The following is a 12058-nucleotide window of genomic DNA, read 5'->3' as shown; positions in this document are numbered from 1 at the left end:
CCAACATGTTAGGCTTCACCAATGAAGTTTACATTTGCACACATTGTACATATGTGCATAACTAGAAAAGAGACAAAGTTATAAAAGAGCTTTTAGATCTTAGCCATACATGCTGTCACAGTGTTTAAGATTTTTTTCTTCATGCAAGATCTTTATGTAAAGTACATATTGCAATATCCCACCTTATAGGTCTTTTTTTTTTAATCACAGTTCTGAGTTCTGAGCGGTTTACTTTGTTTATGTTTCTTGTCAAAGCTCTGCTACCACTACCTCTGCTATTCTTAAGCATTATTTGGATCTGTCATTGCCGTAATCTTTCTGGACTTGTATGAACCACGGGTATCTTTAGCTTTAAAGTCTGAACGAAGTGGTATTGCCTGTTATGTAACAGCCTAAAGAGGCGCCGACTTCTCATGGTAGGAGAGATGTTCTTTGGGGTCTTACATTTATAGCATGCAAAGAAGGAGAGAAGTCTATTCTAATGAGATCTTCAAGCTTCCTAACCATGAGACTGAAACAGCGGGGCTGATTGTAAAATGGACGTGGCATCCATAAGGTCCTGCAGGGTGTCGGGTCTATCAAAGGAAAGCTTTCCATGGGTTAAAAGAAGCAGAGTTAATCTGTGTATTGAAAGTAAAGGTCATCATGAATTACAACTTGACTTCCTCCAACCTTTTGGTGGAGGGTTTGTGATACTAATGATCAAAATCCATTCCAATCCATGCAAAGCACTTTTTGGCATGAAAGCATATTCAACTAAAACATATAATTGCATAGATTTCCCCTTTGTAGCTGGTGTTTTATCTATAATTACCTAACTGATTAGTAAATCTAATTACAGGATGCATCCAGTTCGTCTGGTTTGTTAAGGATTGTGGTAAGTAGCTTGTAACAAGGTGCACTGAAGCTCTAATTACTGAATTAATTAAAGCTACATTGAACAATGTAAGTACAGGTAAACTGTACAGTGTAAACACAATAAGGATAGTATATTTGTATGGAACAAAGTGGGATACAAGTGGGAGAACTGTTTCTTCTTCTAGTAATTCTTTACTTGGAATTCTTACCAGACCAGCGATGTTACTGTGCTGCTGGATGAATTGTTTCTAGGGGAGAAGGACATTTATTACACCACTGTGATTTGGGAGGGACTGTGAGATAGAAGTAAATAAATGACACGTTTCTCTCCACCCTTCATGCTGCCGGTGTCTTTCACAAGTTTTAAACTAGATGGTAATTAGTTCACAGGAAGTGACTTTTATTTCCGAACCTTCAATAGATCATGTTGTGACGTCCATGACACAATAAAAAATGCCCACCAAAAATATTGAAGGTGAAAATCACCAAACTATTAATAACATGCCCCACCTCATCCATCAATCTCAATCCCTCTAGTTAAAGAGTCAGTTCTTGGCCATTGCAACACCCGAAGCAGCGTTTTGTTTTTGTTCCCAAAAACTGGTCGTTTTAAAAGCGGTCAGCTTATTGGGTAGAATCAGGGCCCAAGGATCTAGTAGCCTGACAACCACAATTACTCACAGCCCACAACACTGGGAGAAGGGTCCTTAGTCAGAGTAAACATGTTTTGAAACACTTAGAAATATGCATTTTTTGATCATGCCTTTAATCAATCAATTCTTCCATTCGTTCATAAGTCTCATGAATCCTTTGATGAAACTATACTGAAAATGTGAGTGAGAGTAGAAATACAAGGTTTAGGAGCCCCAAATGACATCTCTGTCCAATCTTTAATGAATGCATGGCTACCAAGTCTGTTATCAGCCTTATCAGCATGGCAGTGCTGCTGCTGCCTCTAATTGACTTGGACTACACAGTGCTCTCATTCATTTCAATCAGCAGTGTCTGATCTGCAGGACCGGTCTGAGAGCCTTTGGCGTTTGTCTACTTGCCTGTCCTGTCCATCGAGACTTCATTGCGAGGGCCCTTCCTTCACACAGGGCCGGGTCGGAGCCACGGGCGTTCACCGGGGGCCCCACTGGGCACAGGCTGATGGATGGTCTTCTCTCGCTGAGCTCTCTTTCCTCTGCGTCCAGTGGGGCGGTGACATAAATAATTGGTGTCACTCTCATCGACCGCGCGTCGCACACAGAGGAGGAGCTGAAACAGCTGACAAAACAAGGGGCCACCTATCACCCCCATCCCCCCAAGTCCCCCAGCATCCCACAATCCCCCTCTGAGTTTCAGCAGAGGGTACTGTAATGACGTTGGGCCTGTACGGTCATGGGCCCAGCGCTGGTGTAACAGGTAAATAGGCTGTGTGCACACACAGGCTCTATCTAAGTCATCAGTATATGTCAATTATACACATTTAAAAAAAAAAAGAAAAGGAATGAGAAGAATATACTATGAAGTAAAGAGCAGCACAATATTCATCAGTGTGTAAAAACACACTGTGCTTACACAGTCCTGATACTAATCCTGAGTCTCACCTCAACAGAAATATTATGCATTACTGTAAAATATGAGATCAGTGTGTTAATATTATTTGCATGGTATGTTATGCCATACCGAATAGTTTGTGTACATCCTAGCAGGGTCTTTGATACGGAGCCCAAAGTGACCTCTCCGTACTTTGACATAAAAAGTGTGCAAAATAAAGTACTGCTTTATTGTTGTAAGCTGTGTAAGTGATGTTTGATAATACTCTAGTGTCCCTGGTAATCGTTTTCAAAGTATTTGGTATTTGAATGTAATCTCAACTCAACTCAAACTGAATACTTTTATTCTTGAGCTCTTTATGTCTGTCAAGTGAGACACACTGTGGAGTTTTGCTGTTTTTACTGTGGCCACACCCATGTGCCATTTTACCCGGCTTCACCTGGATACCTGGGATGGCGGCGCATGCACATTCATCAACATCAGCGTGCGTACAAGCGGCAGAAGCACTCAATCAAACTGACCTCAATAAGTTGTGGAGGGAGCTGGGCGGGCAAAATCAGTTACATGTCAGAAACACATATCAGTGCTATAGGCTGGTGGAGAAACAACCTTAATTGGGTTTGTGTGTGTTTGTGTGTGTGTGTGTGTGTGTGACTGTATATGTGCATGCATGCATGCATGTGTGTGTGTGTGTGTGACTGTATATGTGCATGCATGCATGCATGTGTGTGTGTTGTGTGTGTGTGTGTGTGTGTGACTGTATATGTGCATGCATGCATGCATGCATGTGTGTGTGTGTGTGTGTGACTGTATATGTGCATGCATGCATGCATGTATGTGTTTGTGTGTGTGTGTGTGTGACTGTATATGTGCATGCATGCATGCATGTGTGTGTGTGTGTGTGTATGCATGTGAGTGTGTGGGTGTGTGTGCGGATGTGGGTGTGCGCAAGTGTGGGTATGTGAATGTGATATGTGTGTGTGTGTGTGTGTGTGTGTGTGTATTTGCATCTGATGAATTACTGTGCATTGACTCGTAGCCCTCAGCAGAGCAGGGTGTGATGAGAAGGCCACGTTTATGACTTGACCTGTACATAATCTAATCAGCCCAAAAACAACCCCCCTTCATAAATCACTCCTTCTTATTTGCACAGTGTCTTCAGGGGAAGGAAAGACACGGTGAAGAAAAACTATGCATGGTGTGTGTGTGTGTGTGACTGGGGGTGGATATTTTTGAGGGATAATTCCTGTTTTCAGAATTTACGGCGCTCCTGTTGCCCTCGTCTGTGGCTCATCAGTGCTTGACGACCCTCTCGACGACTAACCGTGCGTGCACCACAACACAGACGCAACACAAACCGGTTGTTAGGGCACAGGACGTGGACTGGTATCCATGGTGCTCTCCCGAACCTACTGACCCCAACCCTCCACCTCCACCACCCTTCTGCCAGCAACCATTAGCCAACTCATCTGCACATAGAGACAAATAAGGAGAAAAGAAGAAGGAAGCACCTGCTAGTCCACAGGGTTGGAGGTGGTGTAAATATGATTGTGTGTGTGTGTGTGTGTGTGTGTGGGTTGTGAGTGTGTGTGTGTGTGTTGTGAATGTGTGTGTGGGTGTGTGTGTATGTGTGTATGTGTGTGTATGTGTGTATATGTGTGTGGCATGTGTGTGTGTGTGTGTGTGTGTGTGTGTGTGTTTACAGGGCGTGTGGAGGGATGTGTGGGGGGGATGGGGAGGGGGTGCATTTCCACCCCGAGCAGTGTGAGACGTGGAAGAATGTTCCGGAGCTGAAAACAGGGGGCTTTCCCCTTTGCCTGCTGTTTACCTCTCTGTGTCACAGTGGCCAGTGCCCAGCTGTGACCGCCCACCTGACCCCTCCACTCCCCCATCTCCTGCCACTAAACTCTCCCATGCCTATTGCTCCAGATGTTTTTAAACAAACAAGTGTGCCAGGCTGCCGGCTGAAAGACAGAGAGAGAGGGGGAGAGAGAGAGAGAGAGAGGGTGAGGGAAATTGAGAGGGGGGCTAAGAGCTTGGTCTCAGTGTTTCCTGGTTTTCATTAAATGCTTTGTGCAGGTGGATGAGGCATACACATTTAACTCACACGCTTTATCACACACACACACACATACTTATTCACTTTTAGTCATTTAGTCACACGTGTGTCACACACACACATACTCATATTCTCTCTCTCGCTCTTTCTTTGCCTCAGAGTTATTCACTTACACACACTCACTTTTATCTGACTCAGTCATTTATAAATAGACACTCTCCATTTGTCTGTCAAAATCTGTCATCAACTCAGTCATTCACTTACCCAATAATTAAATCACTCACATACATTAACCTATACAGACCTACATGATTCAACATCCCCTGAAGTCACTTGCTATGAGCAATAATGGGATCAATTGTATGGACCCTATTTTGAGAATGACATACAGTAGCACATTACATGTGATAAAATGCAGCAACGTTTTGCCAGAATATGAAAGAAAGCCCAGAGATAAATTCATATGAGGCACCTGCCGGAGATATTCATATGAATAATTATTTCTGCAAAAATCACCAATATGATTGGGCATTCATATGAAGTGTGTAGTACTTATAAGGTTCAAGCATATAGGACTGTGCAGAGAATGTATGTGTTAGTGTTAGTGTGTTTGGAGGTGCAGCACACCAATATGATTGAGTAGATTGAGTAGTATGAAGTGTGTACAGTGCTTATGAGATTGAAGTGTATAAGACAGTGCTGACGATGTGTTAGTGTTGGTGTGTTAGTGAGTTTGGAGGTGCAGCTGGATGCCAGAAGGGAGTGTGGGGGGGTTGTCTGTCACCTTGGGCCGTCTGCATGCTGACAGTGACTTATTCCCCGGGAGGATAAACAGCGTGAGAGGCTCCTCGTCCACGCTCACCCAGGCGTCGAAGCACTGGCCACTCATATAAACCGCACCGCTGGGTCGATTGTGTCGAGTCAATCTGTCTGTCGAGTGGTCTAATAAAAGGAGGATGAATGATCGCTCCCCTGCCTCCCCCCTCTCTCTCCGGCCACTCCACGTGTGTGTGAGAGGGTCGAGAGAGTTTTCCCACACAGCGAGAGGAAGAGGGACGAGAGGGGGGTCTCCCTCCGAGGCACTCGTCAGCCACAATGAGAGGGGAACGCAACGCTTGAGCGTCGCTACCTCAGACAGGGGGGGGGGGGGGGGCTTTCCCTCTTAGAGAGAGAGGTGATGGAGGGGAGACAGGGAGAGAGAAAGCGAGAGAGAGAGAGAGAGAGAGAGAGAGAGAGAGAGAGAGAGAGAGAGACAGGTGGAGGGACACAGATAGATAGACACAGAGAGAGACAGACAGGTAGGGAAATTAAGAAGGGAAAGACAGGGAGATAGATAGATAGATAGATAGATAGACACAGAGAGAGAGAGAGGGGGGGTAGTTGTGTGGTAACAAGTGTTTGTGGCTTAAGTGACCTTCTTCACACTGTTAGTGTACAATAGCTCTTCCTCTCTCTCCCTTGACACCTGTAATGCACTGCACGCACACACACACACACAAACACGCACGCACGCACGCACACACACACACAAACACACACACACACAATGAGATGGAGCAGATAAAGGTATTTTGCTGCGTTGGCATAGAAATGACAGCAGCTCAGAACATGTGGAGGGGCACCCTTCCTCTACCCCCCCCCTCTCTCTCTCCCTCCCCCTAAACACATTCACTCCCCCTCTTTCCCACCGTTATTCAGGTTATCCTGTGGGGCTGGTGGACGCAGGATGCCTCGTCTGGGGACCTGGTCTGTGAGGGCCACCGTATCCGCAGGTCCTGGGAAAAACGGCATCTGATGGAACAGTCTCGACAGGGAAAAGATAAATACAGTAAGCAGGACACATAACCTCATCAAAGCCCCACGATGCACCTGCTTGGTCTGGGAGCCACACACACACACACACACAGACACACACACACACACATACACACGCACACACACACACACACCCCAACGCACACACGGGGCACAGGTGGTTCAAACAAAGACCCTGAGAACAGTGTGTGTGTGTGTGTGTGTGTGTGTGTGTGTGTGTGTGTGTGTGTGTGTGTGTGTGTGTGTGTGTGTGTGTGTGTGTGTGTGTGTGCGTGTCTGAGAGACAGAGTGAGAGAGAGTATGGTTTATATGGAATTATGAAATACTTCCCATAGGAAATAAACACACAGGAAGCAAACTTGTCCTGCTGCGAGATTTATTAGTGTCACAAAAAAATATTGTGCTGTTGGTATTCATAATGCGTATGATCGATGTCTTCCTGATAATTCCTCTGTTTCTCTGACAAAGGAAAAGGAAATGAAATGGAATTAGTTTGCCACGTACAGTCATCAAGGACTTACTCTCATTGTTTGATTGTTTAACTGAATTGTTTTTTTTTTTATTATTACTTATTTAGGACAAGTTGTCAAACACAGCCAAAACATAAGGGGCACATAGAGATGAAATATTTCTCTCTCTCCCTCCCTCTCTCTCTCTCTCTCTGGCCCTCTCTCTCCCTCTCTCTCTCTGTCTCTCTCTCTTTTGGGTATCCTTTTGGTGCCTTAAGTAAACGTCTAAACTGCAAAATTCCTCGATGACATAGATAAAGTCCCTACAGCTTTAATACAATTTCAAAATTTACCCACCCTAGTCTAGAGTCTCTCCTGAAGCTCTAAAAATGACTATCTAGTGTGGACTTTGTAAGCAGTGGGAAACCTCCCAATTAAGCATGTCAATTTCCACAATATGAAGGGAATGAGGGGGAGCAAGGATACAGACTTAGAGGGAGGATTGAAGGCGAGAGGCAGAGATGGAGAAAGAGAGAGAGTGAAGAGTGGAGTGAGTCTTGAGTAGAACTTGTACTGTAGCGTTATTCTATGCTGCCCTCTACTGGAGAAATTTTGTTTAAGCACATAACCCCTCCCAAATGATGGGTCATTCTGAACAAACTCATGTTAAAAGTGGAGCATCATGTGGTCTCACCACGTGGTTAAAAGTAGGTTGCGGTACAAACCTTCAATTACATACAGTAGCAATGCTGACCTTCAGAGATTTCATAAACAGTCAACACAGTCTACATATGTGACTGCGTTTGTAGCCTAGTTTGTCCATGCAGGTGATGATTAGAGAATGAGGTTTTTCTGGTCAGCCACTCTCTAAACCAAACATTCCTGTGCCTTCGGCCAGAATGAATGGTTGACTTGTAAGAGTCTGGTAGCCTCTGTAGAATGTTATGACAAGGAAAAATCTATTTGATCATTTGGAACTTTGGATTTTTTTGTGACGGAGAACATTGTAAATGTAAAAAGTGACATTTATAGGAATGAAGAATGAATAATTAATTCTTAGAGTATGAAAATCTATAACTTTGATTATCATGGCTATTATACTAATCCTTGATGCTGATTATTACTATTCTTTGTTTGTACATACAAATATATCAAAGGTCCAGAGTTACTTATAGAGGGCTTATACAATATATACTATATATTCGTTTTTCATAGGCCTACTAGAACCAAGCCTTGTTGAAACCAACAAGGGAAAGATAATGATGCTCTGCACAATCTAAAAAGTGATGTGTTTAAATGGCACATTGCTGTGTGTGCTCAGAGACAACACATTTTGTATCAATTTCAACACTGCAATTATGTGGAGATAGCCGAATTGTGTGGCTGGCTGGGTGGTTTAAAAAGTTAAAATTGTAGCTGAAATAGCTGAAATTTGTCTTTAACCTTTCACCCAGCCACACAATTGCTGTGTTGAAATTGACACAAAAATGTGTTGTCCCTGAGCACACACAGCAATCTGTCATTTTAACACATCCCTTCTTAGATCAAAACAAAACATAATTGATCTTACAACTAATTTAGGAAACATATCTAAATGGTAGAGATGCACCGATATGGAATTTTAGGGCCGATAACGATAACCGATATTTATTGGTTTGTTGTGGCCGATACCGATACGATAACCGATAATATTACTCTTGAAAAAAAATTGTGAAAAGTGATTTGGGGAAAGCATTTAATAAGCATAATTTTATTGCAGTAATTTTACCTACCACCAAATGATGGACAGAACTCATAATAGTCCTCAATAGTACGGCAGTCAACAACATAACAGTAGCCTATAGCCCTTCAGTATGTGTGGCTCCTTTAAGTGAACCTGACGTCAGTGAATTGCGAGTGAGTGGCTAGAGAGTTTGAATCATTTGTATTTAACCAGAGACACTGACAGAATGAGTCAAAGGCACATGTATTGCTAAGACTTACAAGTGCCTTGCCTACCTTTATAGGCTTTGATAAATTGCCATTTTGTAGCAGGCCAATTTGTGTTTTGCTATTTTTAGGAGCCATGTCAACATGAAGCCACTCTGGTTGTGGAGTTAGATATGACTTTCTCTTCTTTGGTGGTACACCCAGGCCTCTCCAGTTTTCCACGGGTTCGTGAATTTTTGGGTCGCCTTCTGTCTCGCCATCATCACAGTTAATAGAAGCTATTTCAGTTTCATTTTTTTCTGATTTTATGTTGTTGGCTGAGACAGCTGCAGAAGAAAGTCTCATCTGCCCTTCAATATAATTTAGGTGTCTGCTGACAAACCGGTCTAGGCGAATGGGCAAGTTATCATGTTTAAACAGCCCACGTTTCAAATTTTTAAATTCTGCTTCCACATGACCAGAGCTAGCAGTTAGGGTACTGTGGCACCATCACACCATAATGGCAGGTATGAGCACATCCTAATCATATTAGGGAGAAGCTCTGGAAGGAAGATTATCCCGGTCACCACAATGGTCACCACAATGTGAGGCAAGTGTTTTACTCTCACCACAGATGTTGGCAACCCAAGATTGTGCTTCCATGTTGCAGTCTTCCAGGAAGTTCATGGATGTTTCCATGATTTGTCCATCTTTGGCCATTTCATCAGCTAGGGCAGGGTTGTATTTGCCATCTGCAATTCTTTCTTTGAGGTTGCCTTTGCAGACCTCTGAGATGACCGGTGCACCACTTTCATCGTTTCCTTCCGACTCACTTAGGGCCACCACTGTAATCGACTGAATCAGCTGCCTTGCATCATCAATTGACACACAGTGCACCACTTGTGCCAAGGCTCTGACATAGAAATGCTTCACCCGACTTCCCTTCTTCCTCAGGCATTCCCATTGAATTATCATTTTAATGCAGTGTGCAACATCTACACGGAGGAAACAGGGAGGTAATGTTGATGAGGGATTTCTCAATAGTACCCCAAAGCACTCATTTATATAAGCTTTTAAGTCTGGGTGAGGTGTGAAGGCTTTGACAAGAGCCCCTAGGATAGCGAGTGAGAAGTCACATACAGCCTCTTTAGGGACAGGAGCACCTCCTCTGTGCCACTCGCTAAGCCAGTTGGCTATGGCAGGTGTGTTGTGCCCTTTCTTTTACTTTGGCCCTTTCTTCACTGGACAAATTGCGCTTTGATTTCCCACTGTGAAGGCTGTTATTAACATTCTCCAATGAACATTGCATAATCACTAGTTCATTGTCCACTGGCAAGCTCTCTGCATGAATGTACAATTTTCCAGAACACTCAGTACAGTGTACAGTGATAACAAGGCACCTTGATGGACTGTATGGGTGCACCTTTGCTCTCTTGAAACTGAGTGTGCAAGGACATTTGATTGCACTCCATATTTTCTGATTTAGGGTATGAGTCCAAGAGCCTCGCTTCAAAATAGTGTAATGTCTATCATTGGATTGTGCTTCTGTGCTCTTATACACTGTTTCCTCAACAAATTGTTCTGTCCACTCCTGAAAAGGAATGGTGAGTTGAAAGCCAATTGTTGTTGCTGAATCCAAATCGACATCAGAGGTTTGGCTTTCCTCATGGGCTTCATTGGTTGAGCCTAATTTTTCCCAAATATTGTGGCGATTCATTTTAACAAAAGTATACAAGGCTTTTGCTGAAATTCTACCTCCGAGTTGTTCACTGAGGTCTATCCAAATTTTGTGAGAGGGCCATGCAATATCCCGCCCACCCACAATCTCCTCCTTGGCTGCCAAGATAACATTTGTGACCTCATTGTTGTCACAAGATGGGAGCCTCGGCATCTATTGACAAAAAAAAAACATGCTGCTTGTCTATTGTTTTGTGTTAAACGTGTGATTTTAGTTCAATAAATCAGTGTTAAGTTCACTTAAACCTGGTTTGGATGCCTTTGATTGAGATCATAACACCCTTTAGGGGCGCTTATTTAAAGGAGAATTCCGGTGTGATATTGACCTAAAGTGTGTTGAAACATGATACCGAGTGTGAACGTATGTCTCATAGCCCATCCCCTGCACTCCAAAATCTGGCACTAGTTAGCAGATGCTACCAACAGCTTTTTCAATGGTGGTGCTTCGGCATCGGGCCAGCCATGCAAATAAATCACTGTTTTACACCATTTACAAGGCTCAATGTATCTCCACACTTCATTGGTAGACTTCCGAGGGCCCTGACGTGTAAAACGAGACATTGAGAACTTTGAAAAAGCACTGGTAGTTTACTTACAAGACGAATTATACAGACAGTATCTTAGCGAAGTTTAGCGTTTGCAGCCATCTTGAATTTAGTCATGATAAGTCGAGCGACGAGTAAGAATGAACAGGTATGATAAGGGATCAGATTCCAAAAATAATTCAGTGGAAATGCATGGATTCCTACGGAGCCCGGGAGAGCTCACTTTAAGTGATATTTTTTCTGGTCGTGATAATTTGTGAGCACGTTTTCCTTTAATTAAGCCCTCGAATTAATAAAACGCGTGAGCACGTTTTCCTTTAATTGAGCCCTCAATTAATACAACGTGACCCGTTGTAGGCCTAAATTGAGCTCTCGAAATATGTATTTCGTGCTCACATTTAGTAATTCCGACATTTTCTCACTGCTTCGCTGTGCTGTGGTGGCAACTTCATGTTACCTTGACATGGACTAGGCCTACAGCTGTCTGTAACAGTTCATATTGGTAATGTGATGATAACCGTAAGCAGCTAATTAAAGACTTTTAGGTGGTCATGTTTTTATAGCGGACTTCTACTCTTTGTAGCAGGGGCACTGTGGTGTCAACCCCAGCTATGGAGACCCATAATGGGGAAATTCTACTACAAAGGCTACTCGCGGGCTCTGTTGTAGCCTAATGACCGGTTTCCACTATTTCCTGGATTGTTGACTTAACTGTGAGGTCTAGAAGTCAATCGAAGCACATCACAGCGACAAGCTCCCAAACAATTACAACACGTAGACCTACTGTTGGTACAAATAGGCTACCGCGTTATTAGTAGTATCGCCTAATACCCACCCAATACAATAAGGTTCCCTCTAGCTCCGATGGGCCTCACCATATAACCCACGCACACCAATGATGCACACAACGAGGTAAGCTTTGATACGGACTATGAAACGGGAGACATAAACAGTGTCGTTCCGCGATGCTCAGCTTCTCAGGCTATGTAGCCCAGCTCACACCGTTCACGATAAACACCACAGCTCTGCATACACTTGGACCTCAACAAACACTCAAAACTTAGCCAAACATTCAGCTGGACGATGTTGGCAAGGGGCCTGTACAAACACACACAATCATCTGCTCTCCCACCTACAGCCTACCT

This window comes from Alosa alosa, chromosome 8 (assembly GCF_017589495.1).
Source record: "Alosa alosa isolate M-15738 ecotype Scorff River chromosome 8, AALO_Geno_1.1, whole genome shotgun sequence".
In the NCBI taxonomy this organism is placed as follows: domain Eukaryota; kingdom Metazoa; phylum Chordata; class Actinopteri; order Clupeiformes; family Clupeidae; genus Alosa; species Alosa alosa.
The sequence above is the reverse complement of the archived record's forward strand: the minus strand, read 5'-3'. Positions refer to the sequence as shown.